The sequence below is a fragment of the Mizuhopecten yessoensis genome, unplaced genomic scaffold, assembly GCF_002113885.1.
Source record: "Mizuhopecten yessoensis strain PY_sf001 unplaced genomic scaffold, ASM211388v2 scaffold11101, whole genome shotgun sequence".
Classification (NCBI taxonomy): Eukaryota; Metazoa; Mollusca; class Bivalvia; order Pectinida; family Pectinidae; genus Mizuhopecten; species Mizuhopecten yessoensis.
The window spans coordinates 2403988-2422541 of NW_018408880.1; the positions used below are offsets into that span (position 1 = coordinate 2403988).

Consider the following 18554-nt stretch of genomic DNA (forward strand, 5'->3'; position numbering starts at 1 on the left):
AATGTGCTATAGCTGTGTGCGATATCAAGGTTGATAGGTTACATCATTCTCGTTAGTGTGCAGTGTGGTTTTGTTGTCCTTACGTGAGTACAAATGTATCAGTATGATGTCGTGAAAATAACTTGGATTTGACCTAGATTTACATGGTAGGTGTCATCGATAAAACAGAAGACGATTACCCTCCTACAGCTCTTTGTCTTATTGTCCTTGTATTTTTTCAAGGGTCACCGTGTAAATTCTGTCTTTGTTTTTATTTGTCATCAGCTTTATCGATTTTGAGTTTGAATTATGGATTTGCAGACTTTTTGGTAATCTTATGTTGCTTTTTTACTAAGTAAAATGCTATTTTGTTCTGATTCTGGCACTTTTGAATATTTGGTTTCATTGGCGATGTTTATGGAAAGTTTGAGGCCTCTTAACTAGGGGTTAGAGGGTAGGTTGGCGAATTATTTCCCTGAGTATCTATCTTACTAGTAGTTTCAGAAGCACTCCACACATTTATTTCATGTTTAACTACAAAACAAAATTAAAATGCTTGTGACATACAACTGTTATTTATTCATCAACAGTCCTCGAAAGACGCAACGTTTCATAGAATGAATAATAAAAAATATGTAATCAGATTTTAATTCATAAAAGACATTTGTTTATCAGTCTTCATTTTCTATACACCAGCAAGTTGTCTGATAAAGGATCCCTGGGAGTACGCGTGAACAACACTTTTTTTTTAAGATGCGCGGTAAGCATACTCAAGTATGGGGAACAAGGCAAATGTATCCAAATAGCATCTCCTCCTCCCCACGAGCTCAGATAAATGCAGAATTTTAAAGATAAGCACGATAGGGCGAGATTGGGTCGAGGCACTCGGGGTGTCAAAATGGCCGTTCACGTGGGAGATTAATTAGGGAGGTAAATGGAACAGCTGTTAACAGCCGTCTTAGTTTAATTCACGTTTTATGGGTATTCCTCATATATTTTGATTTCCACAGCCTCACCCTGTCATCTAGAAAACAATTTTCGGCAGTTTTGCTCGGGCCCTCGTAATTTTTCACCGTAGGCGGGGATTTTCGGTGGAGGGATGGTATTTTATACAGATTTGCTGCCTCGGGCGCCATTATGGCTGACAGCGGCAATAATTTACAAAGTCACGCAAGGTCGTGATGAAAACGAGACTACAATTTGATAAATTACAAATGGGCGGGGCTTAAGTGTCACGCACGTGCTAATTTCAATTACTACATGACGTAACATCGTTTACTCCCAAGGTAAAGCTGATAAAGTAACAACTAATGTTGATATAATGTTTTATTAAATTGAATACTTTAAAAATTGTATTCATATTTTAAACCTAACTTTTATCCTGAACGTGTCACTTTGCGATCAGATACCGTTATACAGATCAATTAAAATAATATACACAAAGACCAACATCAGTTACAACAATAACACTCTCCCCATCACGTTTTTTTTTACATGATACAAGGTCGGTTCCCATGTTAATCTGAAGAGCAATCATGTCTGTATTTAGCTGCCAAATACGTGTTGAAAGACAAAACGAAAACTCATTTATATGAAGTCGACAGTATTTCCCAGGCTGGACCAATAACGACGTACTTTAATGGTAAGTAACATTATGATATTACTGTCATCAAACCTATGCTGTGTATCATATTTATATTCAGAGTGGCTTTTGACACTCGGGTGTATATAAGCAAAAATGGTATGCCGGGTGCTGGATTCCGGACATTTATGTGTGTAGACTGTTCTGCACATCCGGGTAGAGCTAAGAACAATGAATTCAAACCTTGCTCAGTAATAAATATTCAGCGAATGAATGTTGGCAAAAGCGTTTATATTAGAATCCAATAGGTTTGGAAGGCATGTTTTCTATGGTTTTGTAGTTTGCTTTTTACATACTTCAAATGTTCAAAATTATATATTCTCAATTTCGCTACTTCATATTGAAATTTGCCATTAATCTTCACTTGTTATAATATTTATCACATCATACATGAATTTAATACCAGCAATAGTATCGATATAGGATTTTGACACCTAACAGTCTTGAAATAACTTGTATCATAATTGTTGTAAATAAAGTTGATATATATATAATAGTCTTCTTTCAAAGCTCGTTTGCATAACCTGATAAAAAAATCGAAACGTAAACTTGGGACAATAGGGAATAAAGAGAGACAGTTGGAGCAAATTGTGACAAAAGTAAAAAAGGAAGAAATTAAATAGCATAGCTACTATATTTTGTTTTCGCAACAATGAAAATAAACGGTTCTACAAAATTATGATACTTTGCTATAATATAATTATTTATGTGTTTATTCCCTTGTTGAAGGTATTAGAATCAAAATACAACAATCACTGGGAAATTCTTAACAATATGTTAACAATGTTATTTATCTGATCAGTATGACTTATGTTCGACAACTTTTACATTATTTACAACAAGATTTGTAAGAAGGTTGGTAGAAAGGATGGCATAGAATATGTACATATCGTACATTTTTCTGTGATAGGAGTGTTCCTGGAAAAGCGTCATCGATATTAGGAGTAAATTGGTTGCCGTGTATTCCTTTTGCAAGTGAACATATTTTCATGTCTTTCTGTTATGTCGAACCCCCCTCCCTCTTCCCAAACAAAAACCATCGACATCGCCGTCTGTACGTGTTAACTCCATATACAGATGTACAGACAAGACAGACATTCTTGTCGACATGTGCAAAACATTCTCATTTGTCATTTCGATTTCTAAAGGGTGTTTTTCACACCTACAAAACAAATGTAAATAGTTTGTTGTGATTCCTGTTCCGATACAAATAAACTTAATAGTTTTGCTGTAAACTATCACAAACGGTGATAGTATATCAAACTATCTGTAGAAAATGAAACTATTAGATACATTTTAATATAAATTCATAATATACAAGGCAGAATGATGTATAAGCAGTGTTATCAACTGTGATACTACTACAGCTAACTACCATCTCCTATCCACTACCGTAGTGTGATTTCGATCCCTTTTCCCAAAGTGTCACACTAAGAACCTGACCCCGTCTATTTGAAATTGGTTATATGATTAATAAGAGATTTGGAAGGCACACAAGAAATTGTTATAACTATGAGGACATGACTATTCTTAAATTCGTCCTCGACTTGTCTTGGATTCGTCCTGGATTAATATGGCGGGTATCGTCGATGAATAAGAATACCACGCTAACCCTTCCGAAATGCTGCATTTTTTAAAAATATTTTTTCAATGGTATCTGCATTAAAAACCTGTGTTCTATTTAATTAGATTTAACCATGTTTTGTTTTGTTTTTGTTTCCTTTTGTTTTCATATTTTGTAACTTGACGTTAAAATGTTTAACGCATATTGGATATTGAATGTATGTTTGCATGTTATAGTTTATTTAGAACGTCACTGTAATTAATGTATTATGTTATAGTTCTTTATGAACGTCACAAGAGTGAATGGATTATGTCATAACACTTTAATGTACGTCACAATAGTTATTGTATGTTATCGTTTTTAATGTACGTCACAGTAGTTACTGAATGTTATAGCTGTAAATATATGTCGCAGTAGTTACTGAATGTTATAGCTGTAAATGTACGTCACAGTAGTTACTGAATGTTATAGCTGTAAATGTACACTGACTATTAATGCAGTTATTGTACGTAACAGTAGTTACTGAATGTTATAGCTGTAAATGTACGTCACAGAAGTTACTGAATGCTATAGCTGTAAATGTACGTCACAGTAGTTACTGAATGTTATAGCTGTAAATGTACGTCACAGTAGTTATTTTACTGTATTTTATTGTATTCAATGTACGACACAGTAGTTTATGTATATTAAAGTTATAATGTACGAAACAGTGTTTAACGTATGGTATATGATTTAATGTGCGTTAAAGTACGAAATTATATTATAGAATTAAATGTTATAATATTCAACAGTAGTTACAATATTTAATAAATGTTAAAGTATTTAATTAACGTTATAGATATAAATGTATTTTATATAATATTTAATGTTATAGTAATTGATGTAACAGTACATTATATATTTTAATGCATAGTATATAATGTACGATATAGCATTTAATATAAATGATAATAATGATATAGGTTTCAGCAGTTAATTTATGATGATTTTTAATGAAGGTTATAATCGAATACCTTACCAAGCCTCATTATATAAATTGGTAAAGAATTTGAATCACTTATATTCTCTTCAGTGTAAAAGTCTATATTTCAACGAAAGAAAAAAATGAATCAAAAACGCACTTCCTTTTAATCATTAGTATGGAAATAACATATTATTTTTTATAATGTTTTCAATGAAAATATAGCTGAAACATGAGTTATATTCTTTTTAAACGATATAATATATATTGTTGCTTTACAATAATGACTCTCATTGTCATGTCTCGACTTGTATAATATTTTAGACCTACAGTTAGTAGTCTCGCGTAACGTTTTGAGTGGCTGCTTGCAATTTTTTAAACGAATGTTGCTTTTATGACATTGTATAATATGCGTTATGTTTTATTTAGAAGATGAAATTCTAATAAAATATCAGTATAGCTTTGTTTAAGTGTCGTCATTTGATTGAAAGACGTAGTTATAAAATAATAAGGACATGAGTGTATTGTAGATGATGTAAGGTGTGATTGCCTATTACATATGTATTGAAACATACTTGTTAAGGCTTATTTTTAAAGTAGTTATATTTATTTACACCGTGTGTGTATGTTATATATATTTCTGTTAAGGTTACTGGGAATCAATGTTTGGTGTTGATGTTCCTACCAGTAACTGTATCAATTGTCCATATCAGTCCTGTCTCATATTATATCTGCATGATGACCTCTTGTGACATACTTGCGTCTGAATAACTGAATGAAATCTTCATAATCTATAAATTGAAATAGTACCTGTGATCCATTCTTACCTATAATGGGTATACATATGATATGCTTGCATACTAATATATATATAACATGATATATGCATATCAAATTCTGAATATTTTGGAAAGAAACCAAAATGGAAATAATTCCAACTGTGTTCAATTTCCATGAGATTTCAAAGTTATTCCCTTTCTTTAATAACACACACAAACAAAATAAACAAATAATTAATAATCCCAGAAATACAATGTAAAAATAACAAATATATCCTTATTAAAACCAGCAACAGTAATCAAACTATTCCGTGTGGTTTATCTGGATCACAGCTAGGTTTACCTTACTGATATAAACTTCTATTCAAGTTCGTTGCACTTAATTATTTTGCATTGAGATAAAACCGTTAACTATACATGCGTTGTCAAGAACGGATACGTAAATACATGTACAGCGACGCCGTATCAAGATGAAGAATTATGTATACCCTGTACACTGTATATACATAGACGGTTCGAACACAGATAAATGTAAGATTATTTTTTGTTCTGTCAGGGGACAGATATACCGGGAATCCATGTTCACTCGAACCCCAGTATAGATAAACACCCCGTATTGTATCAGGCAAGAACCTCTATCTATACTGATATAGCGTGCCTTTGGAACACAAGTTTTAAGTGTATCTTGACTAGTGGTGGGGTATTTCAGTCATGTTATCATCAAACTGACAAACTTTTATTATAATTCTGCAGTAGCCGATAGAATTATCAAAATATATCTTATTTTGTCCAAGTTTATTTCTAGCTATCGGCATATCGTGTTACTAGAGCCCTTGGTATATCTCCTAACAAATGATAACTCCCTCTTTATATTAGTTTTGACGAGATTTCCCAATGTCATTTAACCCTGAGCGGTTGCTTGGCAAACGGGTTAAATTGTGTGTAGAAGAGTTAAATTGAACATGTATGTAATATGTGTTCAGGAAAATGTTTTGTGGGATTTTGGTATTCATGTGTAACTTAATCAGCGGCCAACCTGTCATATCTGTGCGTCAGAAACGGTCTCCACTCGATATGTGAGTACATATGATATTTATATTCGAGCGCATGCTTTTTTCCTGGACCTAAAGAGAACGTTATAGCTATTTAATTACCAGATTGTGACTTTAAAGTTTAAATATAACTGCATATTTTTCAACATTTTTGAATACCCGTCATTTTTGTCTGTTTCGTGTTTTCGCCGCTATCAGTTACCTTAATCTCGTTATCTAAGAATTGATATACATTTCATGAACGCTGAAACATCTCTTATTTATAATTTTGTCATTCTCTGGTATATGTCAAAACCTTAAAGACGTTTGATCTCACAGATATGGAATTTCTGGCGGGGGAGGGGATGCGTGTTTTTGAGAGGAGTGATTGTTTTGTTGACAGACAATATGACTTAACAGATTCATTTAACGTAATATAGCATAAAGAAAAGTATATAATATTTCCAATTTTAATCGCTGTGGACAGTTTATATACGAAAACATACTCACCGGTAAAGCTGGAAATTCTCTCTCGTCACTTGGCCGATAGTAGTTTGCGATGACGCAGAAACCAAAATAAACAAGCAAAACAAAAATTTGTTACTCCTATGAAATCAATATCTTCTCATGTTGTTTTGAAGATGTTCCTGACGTTAACAATATCTACGGCTGCCTTGTTTTACAGAGGAGTGTCTTTGTCCCGTCCTGAACGTTTCTTCACTCAATTCTCGGTTTTTCATCCCCTCACAGGGCTCAGAAAACTGAAAACATAGATTTAAATTTAATTTTATTCTTTGTTATATCTAAATAAAAAACATAAATGTCTTCATAGATATATTGTAAATATAGATGATAAACATACGTATACTATGGATTTACATTGTGTAAGTAAATCTATATTTTATATTCCCAGGAGTCCGTTAATTAACGTTAAATTACACTAAAACATAATAATAATAATAATAATAATAATAATACGGACACTACACGTATAAGTAGCCTCCACATTAAACACCGCTGATAGAGATGTGATGTACAGTGTTGTTAATTTGTATTGTGTACCCACCACAGTCAACAACACAACCTGGTATGTGTACACATGTGCAGTATACAATATAATACCGTATAATATGAAAACAAAGACGTAAAAGCGACAGTGTTGACAAAGGAATGTCAATGAACCTCTCTATCAAGACACAAACATGAACATATTATCATATTCATTAGTTCATATACAACAATATGTTCATATATGTACTGATAATAAACCTGTGGTACGACCATGATGATAACCAATTCGGTATAATATGTAATCATAATCTTTATGCCCAATCCTTCTTAATACTTGTTATGATTTTTTTTCAAAAAATCCCTTTTATCAGTCTAGAATTAAATTTTCATTAAACGCCTTAGACATTATATTTTTGCAACTTTTTACAAATAATTTGATCGCTACTTTGTAAGCAATAAAAGTTAACTGTTTAAAGTTCAAGTTTATTAATTTGTACTTGGACAAATTCTTATTATTACAAACGTTTAATGGTTACATCAGTGAAAAAATAATTAATTGAACGTGATTTATGTTCATAAATCATGTGATATATTCATATTCATAAATATTTCATCTTTATATTCAAAAATCATGCAAATATATTTTTCAACAAATTCTTTGCTCAGACATTCGTTTTAACTCGAATAATAATTTTTGCATTTTTTAATATGCCAAAAAATAAGGAGAATACATTTTACTATCAAATGAAGAAAATTAAAATCATGTATAAACTAAAGCAGCGGTGATAACTTTGATCCTAGTTAGAGAACAGTTATGTATAAACAAAAATCAGGTGTTTGTCAATATTGTAAACGCCTGATCCGCCTTGACAAAGAGTAAATACTTGTAACCAACTTTTATATTATAATCAACTGTTTGTACTATTACAATACAATATGTGGAACGAAAAACGGTGAATTATAAAGAAAAATATTGATATTATTTTCGTTTGTTTACATTTTAGGTTGAAACATTTTAATTAATTTTATCGATTTTTGTTCTTAGAGCTAGATTATATTATAACATGATAATGATATGATCTCTATGAAAGGTTTTTTTTTCCATTTAAATATCATTATATCATATATGATGTATTTATGGTCGTAATGATGCAACTTCATGATCTTGTAAGATATAAACGAGAGGAAATTGGGGAAAAAATCAAAGATAATAATTCGCATGTCAAAGAAAAGATTGTAAAAAATAAAGTGTCTTAAATGTGTGCGGTAAATGCCATATCGGGCACAAGTGCATGTTTAATATAATAATCTGAAGACTGCACGTGAGTTTGATTGACATCCGAACACGTGCAATTGACAAGTGCGCGGAGTACGGGATGTAAATTTCCATGTTTACTAAGTAAGTAGTCCACGGAGAGACCCGGGCCGGGTGTGCTGTGATAATTATCAATTAGACAGTATGTGTTTGGGGATTACTAAAGTGGAAAACTTACCTAAAATCTGATATGAACCCTATCTAGAGATCTCGCATCGCCCATACTCCCCTTATCTATCCCCATATTCTCTTCCCCAGTCCCCCTTTTAGCCATGTCCCCTATCTCCCAGTTTTGGGGTCTAAAGGTGTTAGAAGGCAAACTCCAGTGTTGATCTCAAGTATGCAGACCCCAAAACACTCGGCAGATTTTATATTCTGATATAAACCGCGTCAAATTCTTTGTCTCTTATTTCGTGGCTTATAGGCATAGCCAGGGAATACCGTGAACGCACAAGATTAGATTTATTTATGTCATTTTGGTTGTGCATACATTTATTCCGTCTCTTGCATTTTTGTTTAAATGTTTTTAAATGTACCGTACGCTTTCCGTGAATCACCAACCTATTTAATTTTCCTATTCCATGAGAGGTAATGCTGTATTTTCCGATTACTATTTGCAGAGTTGAAAGCTACAATTAATTATTGGCATTGGAATATAATATGTGTGATAAGACAATAGTATACGATAAAATATGAAGTCAAAAATAATGAAAAATATTATTCAATTCTTTGACTTTTTATACACCTTATTGTGATCAATAGAACATTTCTATTATTGTTCAGATGTTTACATGGACTATTTCTTCTCATATCAATTAGGTGTTGAATTGCTGAATTGCTGATGTGGCATCGTTTAAAGCTAGTTCAAGCTTGTGGTGATGCATCATTGTTATTTCGTTCACTCACGACTTACTTTTCCGGTTGCGCACTTATTATTTCCTTAATCATAATTGTGTAGCAATGTCTATGGCAATAATGGGATTTAAAATTTTAAAAACAATTCCACTCGTTTGTTCACATACATGTGGATACGGTTCATAATAAGAATAAATTAACACCTTGATGTTGAAATAGACAAGAATTAAGCTATTAAGATATACGCAGAAAAGATACACGATCTGGCAAAATGGAAGGGTTCGTGTTTACTTTTCATTTTATACATAATACCTATCCTTCACAAAACATCCACTATTTTGAAACTTAGATTAATAGTTACCCTTGTGAATTCTAAAGCCCTTTATTGTGTTGAAAACAACATTTTATCAGTTGCAACTATTTTACTTTACGTTATTATAAATGTTTAAATCGTTCCCTATGACACAGTCCAGTAAATGGACACGAAACTTAGAGATTCCTTTCTAGGGTCTGGTATGTTGGACAAAATATAATGTAACGAATTAGCTGTAATATATTAGGCAGAGCAATTTCGAAATTCATCTTTGCTTCTTGGGCACCATTTCCAGGTATCAAAAATGTAAAAATAAACAAAAAGAAATCAGCTAACTGTTTGATACAGTTGATCACATACACCTATACCTAAGACATGGTCGAGATTCATATAAATATCCATTGCAAAAGCTCCTCAAGTCTGTTCAGTAGCACTTAGTCAAAATATAAAAAATGATTTCTATAGTTTTATAATATAATTTTGCTTGTAACAAGCATTTTCATTGGCTTAAAAAATTATGTTATCAGCCCATAACATAAAAAATGACGTCGCCGTTTGTAACGTCGCTTTTGATTGGCCAAAACAGCGACGTAGTAAATTCTAAGACAAAAGAGTCCATCAATGAAATAGGATTTCCACATGGATTGTGTATAGTAGACTAAATTATAAGGTTTGACCTGAATATATTTTTCATGTATATTCAAGTTAATCCTTAAATACAATTTGGTTAGTGCTTTGTGAATGAATTAAGTTTATTTTTTAAAAGGAAATTGATATGGTTACAATTTTACTACACATGATTTAAAGCATAAATGATATTGATCACTATTGTATTAAAGGGTTTGGCTAATGTTATTACAAGTTATGAAGTCATCCGCTATCAATAAACAGATGATTTCAATTACGAATCATTGAGAAGAAAAGAAATTAAAATCATCATTTGTAAGTCTAGATCAAAATCAAGGTATTTGCTGGATCTCATAGAAATTAAACGTGTCTCCTTGTGTCTAACAATTTGTATACAAAGTTAGATTTCAACATTCAACTTCTTACCTGCATATTTAAGTTAGTATCTAAACAATAGTTTACGGGCATACGTATATGACTGGCACTCCATAGATAATAGTCATCAGTTGAAGTTTAGACTCTTTTGCCATGGAAATAGTTATGTTTACATTTCTGTCTCGAATGACACTCAAAAAACAATGGCAGTCACATTTTATTCAATTGCATTTTATATTCTTTTGCCACGGAAATGATCATGTTTAGTTTTCTGTCTCGACGTATATAGTAAATGGGTTTCGGTTTATACTACAGCTTATTTGAAAGAAGAGCATAGATTTAATGCTATCGTTGAAAGTATTTCAAGTTTTAATGAAGAAGGCAAAACAGATAAGTTAAAAACAGGATGACTGAAATTGGGTATTCCTTGTTGATCAATATTTCTCAGAGCATACTCATTCTTTCCTCCCATGGTAGAGGTAATTTATTTGACAGTTTGTGGTTTAATACCACTTCATTTCTCAGTAATTGAAATGTATATTTTTTCCGTGCAAAAGAAATATTCGTTCACATATGCCACGTTAATTAATTTTGTAACCCATTCCGTCAGACCTTGATCGTTGGATACTAAGAGTAAATATCATGGTTTGTTGTTGCAGTGTAAAATAAAATACGTGTTTAACCGTAGCCTTATGATATAGCTTTATTATGTTGTCTCCACAATTTAAACTTTCTGAAAGCTGTCAGTCTTTTTGATAAAATATGAATCACCATAGCTACTTTTTATATTTAAGTTGACGTTTATCCTCTACCTTTACGGGTTTTTTTTGTTTGTTTATTTTGCATTTGTTTTTGTCTGCCATTTATTGGCTCTAATGACCTATCCTGTTTTGATGGGCCGTTAAGCAGGTTATAATAATACTTTTAATAATACTATCAAATGCTATGTCACATTGTGAAGCGTGTTCGTTATCTTGTTAATATCTTTAACTTTTCCCGTTTTCTAAACATTTCCAAAAAATATGAAATGATGGACAATACCAAATATTCTTTTATTTTCTCACGATTTAATGCTATTATTTTATCATTATTTTTTAATATCAACAGTTTTTGTGTAGCATTTTCCCATCGAGATGTAAAATAGCGGGGAACACCAGGCAGTAAACATATTGTGACTACAAATAGTATTTATATACATACTGTCGCCAGCTATCTTTGAGAGAAGTGAGATTTCATCTGTTTCAACGAGTTTGTTGAACTCGATATAGATGATAAAAATCTCCTCATAAGATAGCGCCATATTATCAAATAATTCATGTGCTCGGCGTTGGCCATTCTTTTTAATTAAATACGTTTTGGTCAGTGAATTCATCAGTATGTGTACGGGGGTGAGATGGAGTTGAGGGTAAAGAGGAAGATTCAACGGAGAAAGGAGAGATTGAGGAAATAATGTAGAAAAGAAGAACATGAGAGGATTAGAGTGCAATGATAAGGATGTTTGAGTGAGAGTGAAATATTTGAAGAAGAAAGAGAGATAAAGGATGCATATGCACGACGGACGGAAATCATCGGGGGGGGGGGGGGGGGCGGGGGGGTAATAATTGTGTAATAGGAGCAGAGAAGTATAGGGAGAGAGGGAGACGATGTGAGGGACGTGACGGAGAATAAAAAATGAAAAGCAGAAGGGAGACATCAACAATGAGAGTCTAGGAATCGAGTGAGGAGAATGAATCGAACGGGACAATTATTGATGGAAGGAAATAGAGGGAATGGAGAGACACGTTTATTGAAATATGAGATAGAGGAAATATACATAATGTAATTGTTTTATACGAGGTTGATAGGGTGTCAGGCGTTTAGAAACGTTACATTATCACGTTGAAGTATTTCTGATCATTTACAAAATATAATGAATGTACTATCGTTCGTTCTCCTGAGTAAAGTATTTATACTAACAAAGTGAAATTTCAAAGAAATCCTCTTATTTTTGTTGTTAAGCACTTGTGTAAGATTGAGTTTTTCATTTTTGTTTAGTATTTTATCTTCTTTTCTATTTACCACGTTGCTATCAATATGAAAACATTCTTGCAGTTTCAATGTGTTTACCAGGTATTGCCTACGTATTGTAGCTTTATAACATGTTTAAAATATCAATTCATTTTCTTAAATTAAGAAAGATACATTTTGTAGGCATGCAATGGACCCAAGTCGTTTATTAATTTTACTTAAGTCCTGTTTAACACCGAAATGTACATTATATTCATATTCGAAAGATAATCAACATTTTTCTCCTCTAGAAATTTCGTCTGTAAAGATGAACAGTAGTTACATTTTACAGTCCATTTCACGTGTCAAATTCCGAAGGTCTTGGCAAGATGGAATATTTCAATTTTACTTTTATTATTTAAGTTTCATCGCGTCAACGATCAACTTTCATTATTTGAAACATTCTTGACTAAGACCAGGTTGAAGAATTTCAATAAAATTCGTTATTTGACTTAATAGATGTATTTGATACCTGAAAAAATAACTCATGCAGGGATTAAATTTTATGTCGTAACCAGAATGAAAGTGAGCTGTTGAATGTTTTTACTGTTATACAATTTCTACGGCGAGATGAATTTCTTATTACGGTTTTAAATATATTGGCAATATAATACTTAAGGCAAGTGCGTCAGACTCGGGAACAGCTGTTAAGATGTTTATATCTTCACAAATCACAAACGTGCATGATGTTTTGACACGAATCAAAAAAATTAAATAGGTCTAACAGATCACAAATTTTACATGAATATTTTTTTCGACTCTCAAGTCTTGATTAATTATCTATAGATGTCATTTATTCATATGGCGTAAACCTTCTTTCCTTTTACTGGGGCACTTAAAGAAAGTCACACAAAAATCTGATATATTCCTGCAATGCTCAGTAGAAAAAATGCCAGCTCATATTTCAAGACAAAATCTCTTAAACGTCTAAATGCTATAAAATGGTTTCAAATATCAATTAAATAGAAATAAAAGTAAATTACGACTTTTCCTTGTGAACCGCATTTCAGCAAATTTGTGTAAAAATCTTAATTGGACCGTAATGCAAAAAATGTCAGTTACTGTAACACGCCGCCCTGTCCGCCGTCCTCATTTTTACCAAAAATATCTGACTTGTCAACTGCCCCACTGTTACTAAAACCTCTTCCCTGTCTACAACCCCCTTAGGGCGAAACTTCCATTCTGTCTACAACCCCCATTAGGGCGAAACCTCCAGCCTATCTACAACCCCCATGAAGGCAAAACCTCCAGCCTGTCTACAACCCCCATTAAGGCGAAACCTCCAGCCTGTCTACACCTCCCATTATGGCAAAACATCCAGCCTGTCTACAACACCCATTAGGGCGAAACCTCCAGCCTGTCTACAACATCCATTAGGGCGAAACCTCCAGCCTGTCTACAACACCCATTAAGGCGAAACTTCCTCCCTGTCTACAACCACCATTTAGACGAAACCTCCAGCATGTTACCGCCCTCATTGTTACTAAATTTCTTCCCTGTCTACTGCCCCCATTTCGATGAAACCTCTCCCTGTCTACCGCCCTCACTGTTACAAAACCTCCGCCCTCATTCTTATCAAAGCTCCGCCTTGTTTCCTGCCCTCTTTGCCTCTGTCCTGTCCACCGTCCTCACTGTTACCAAACCTCTACCCTCACTTTATCGTTCTCACTGATTTTAGTTCATCATTTCACTTCTAGTTGCGCGTCTCGTCACCAAATTAACGTGAGGTTATGTTTCGTTCCCTGTACGGATAATTACCTGTTTAACACAATAACAGTGTGTAAATAGAGTGTCTCTACATAAATTAAACGGTTAACCATAGACTCGGGCCTAGGGAAGGCATATATATTTCACACAGAATTAACAAATCAAATCAGACTAAAATCGATTCGTGCTAGCTCGTAAATCAGGGTCATATTCGCGCTTTAAATCACTATCGTATACGCTCTTTAATTGTTCCATCATCTACATCGACGCCAAAACTTCACGTCTGTGAAATTGACAATTTAATTTACTTACCAATTTTTACAAGTTGGCACCAAATTGATCCGGTTTTTGCCTCTCCGCAGCATGAACCAGTTTGTTGTTCAGAACATAAAACTTGTCGAGGCAGGAAACGCGACTCGGCCGTCAAAATTACGGTATTAATCGCGTGAATGTGTGTGATATGCAGGTGGAGTAGAGCATATCATGATATCCCATTCGTGTACTTTTCTTGTTTAATTCACTCGTAAAACTCTCGTTTTGCTCTTTGGCTAACTCGGATACGTTTTTATTTGAAAATGATTCTGTTATTATTTCGGATGTAAAAAGGGTTACTTCTATGTGTTTGTGGTTTGTCTATGGGTGGAGAAGGGGAAACATTTTACTGTGTGGTTTGTCTTCGGGTGGAGAGGGGGTACATTTTATCTGTGTGGTTTGTCTATGGGTGGAGAGGGGTAACATGTTACGGTGTGATGATTGTCTATGGGTGAAGAAGGGGAAACATTTTATCTGTGTGGTTTGTTTATGAGGGGAGAGGGGTACATTTTATCTGTGTGGTTTGTCTATGGGTGGAGAGGGGGTACATTTTATCTGTGTGGTTTGTCTATGGGTGGAGAAGGGGAAACATTTTATCTGTGTGGTTTGTCTATGGGTGGAGAGGGGGTACATTTTATCTGTGTGGTTTGCCTATGGGTGGAGAGGGGGTACATTTTATCTGTGATGATTGTCTATGGGTGAGAAGGGGAAACATTTTATCTGTGTGGTTTGTCTATGGGTGGAGAGGGGGTACATTTTATCTGTGATGATTGTCTATGGGTGAGAAGGGGAAACATTTTATCTGTGTGGTTTGTCTATGGGTGGAGAGGGGGTACATTTTATCTGTGATGATTGTCTATGGGTGAGAAGGGGAAACATTTTATCTGTGTGGTTTGTCTATGGGTGGAGAGGGGGTACATTTTATCTGTGATGATTGTCTATGGGTGAGAAGGGGAAACATTTTATCTGTGTGGTTTGTCTATGGGTGGAGAGGGGGTACATTTTATCTGTGATGATTGTCTATGGGTGAGAAGGGGAAACATTTTATCTGTGTGGTTTGTCTATGAGGGGAGAGGGGGTACATTTTATCTGTGATGATTGTCTATGGGTGAGAAGGGGACACATTTTATCTGTGTGGTTTGTCTATGAGGGGAGAGGGGTACATTTTATATGTGATGATTGTCTATGGGTGAGAAGGGGAAACATTCTATCTGTGTGGTTTGTCTATGAGGGGAGAGGGGGTACATTTTATCTGTGTGGTTTGTCTATGGGTGGAGAGGGGTAACATGTTATTGTGTGATGATTGTCTATGGGTGAGAAGGGGTAACATTTTATGCGTGTGGTGTGGCTATGAGTGAGAAGGGGTAACATTTGATCTGTGTGGTGTGACTATACGTGAGAAGGGGTAACTTTTTATGCACGCGGTGTTGGTCTCTATGGTGTTTAGGTTGCCGAGTAGAGAGTTGATTATTTCAGTGTATAAACGATTCGTTACATTTAACACAGCTCAAGTATGCACCTCATAATATTTTGTATGAAAATGCATTTGTCAGATCAAATCTGTGATTATCTTTTTATATAGTGACTGAAAGAAAAATCGACAAAATAAAATGACACTGTATTTATCTCATGTCTAGAAAAGAAAACATAAAACCAAACCCTCTGCGGAGTGTTATCCCGGTTAATGTTGTAATCTGGTTTGACGGTTCACAAGTTCTGGTTATGTCTCTCTGAAAGTCATTAGTTGTTTGCGGTAATAACTAATCTCTATAAATCAGGTTCTACGTCCGATGGACGTGACTTCTCGGTAGTTTTTCTCACCAACAACACAAGATTCCCGATCCATTTCTCATGTTCCCCAAAGAGAAAACACATGTCGGTTAAATTATCATAGAACTAGCATTATACAAATTGATCAGTAATTAGACTCGATCCTGCCTCAACATGTATAGTATATAGACCGGTAGGGGTCTGGTCTATGTAATGCTAGCGCGAGAGTATACCCCACATATAGACACTGTCCCTGGTGGCTTTCTGTTTCTGTGGTAAGGCTGACGGAATGTAACATTGAATTGTGGGCTAACGTTACAGTGCTGGTATACTCGATGTCAACTTCACCGCCAAGTCTGCTCAGAGTAATGGACCAACTGGTCTCTCTCATAGCGTGTCAGGGATCCTGAAGCTCCCCTTCCCTTACCAACCCACGTGAAAGGCAAATTCATCATTTCTCTCCTTTTCATTTTCTTTCGAATATCTAGATCAAAAGTTTTGTTTTAAGCTTTATGTTTAGATACACCACAGCATTAAGACACAATGATGTGATATACCATAGCGTCAATACACATTTAAAAATATTCCAAATACACAAAACGTCAAAACAAAAGGACAAAACATACCACGGCATTAACACACAATCACGGAACGTACCATATGGTCATCGCACAAGACGAAAACAAGGACAAAACATACCACAGCGTCAATTTTTTTTTACACCATACCACAGCGTCCACAAAATATGATAAATATACCACAGCGTCAACAAAAATGACAAATCATACCACAGCGTCAGCACAAAATGACAAATCATACCACAGCGTCAGCACAAAATGACAAATCATACCACAGCGTCAACACAAAATGATGAATATACCACATCGTCAACACAAAATGACAAATCATACCACAGATTCAGCACAAAATGATACCAGACCACAGCGTCAACACAAAATGATGAATATAGCACATCGTCAACACAAAATGACAAATCATATCACAGCTTCAGCACAAAATGATACCATACCACAGCGTCAACACAAAATGATAAATATACCACATCGTCAACACAAAATGACAAACCATACAACAGCGTCAACACAAAATTATAAATATACCACAGAGTCAACACAAAACAGCAAAATAAACCACAGCGTCAACACAAAATGACAAATCATACCACAGCGTCAATACAAAATGACAAATCATACCACAGCGTCAAAACAAAATAATAAATGTACCACAGCGTCAACACAAAAAGACAAATCATACAACAGCGTCAACACAAAATGATGAATATACCACATCGTCAACACAAAATTATAAATATACCACAGAGTCAACACAAAACAGCAAAATATACCACAGCGTCAAAACAAAATGACACCATACCACAGCGTTAACACAAAATGACCAATCAGGGCACAGCGTCAACACAAAAAGAAAAATCATCCCACAGCGTCAACACAAAATGACACCATCCCACAGCGTCAGCACAAAATGACCAATCATACCCCAGCGTCAACACAAAATGATGAATATACCACATCGTCAACACAAAATGACAAATCATACCACAGCGTCAACAAAAAATGACAAATATACCACAGCGTCAACACAAAATGACACCATACCACAGCGTCAGCACAAAATGACCAATCATACCACAGCGTCAACACAAAAAGACAAATCATACCACAGCGTCAACACAAAATGATACCATACTACAGCGTCAACAAAAAACAGCAAAATATACCACAGCGTCAACACAAAATGACACCATACCACAGCGTTAACACAAAATGACAAATCATACCACAGCGTCAACACAAAATTATAAATATACCACAAAGTCAACACAAAACAGCAAAATATACCACAGCGTCAACACAAAATGACAAATCATACCACAGCGTCAAAACAAAATGATAAATATACCACAGCGTCAACACAAAATGACAAAGCATACCACAGCGTGAACACAGAATGACCAATCATACCACAGCGTCAAAACAAAATGATAAATGTACCACAGCGTCAACACAAAATGACCAATCATACCACAGCGTCAACACAAAATGACCAATCATACCACAGCGTCAACACAAAATTAAAAATATACCACAGCGTCAACACAAAATTAAAAATATACCACAGCGTCAACACAAAATTAAAAATATACCACAGCGTCAACACAAAATGACCAATCATACCACAGCGTCAACACAAAATGACCAATCATACCACAGCGTCAACACAAAATT

General features: G+C 34.4%; 1 protein-coding gene across 1 annotated transcript in view; it reads left to right on the forward strand.

Moving 5' to 3' along the window:
• Nucleotides 1-5826: 5826 nt before the first annotated feature.
• The window catches only part of LOC110465783 (transcription factor GATA-4-like), an 88026-nt gene continuing 75298 nt past the window's right edge, over nt 5827-18554 (forward strand). The window contains exon 1 of the mRNA XM_021521866.1: nt 5827-6001. The gene's annotated coding sequence lies outside the window, so the exon portion shown is untranslated. The remainder of the gene's footprint in view (nt 6002-18554) is intronic.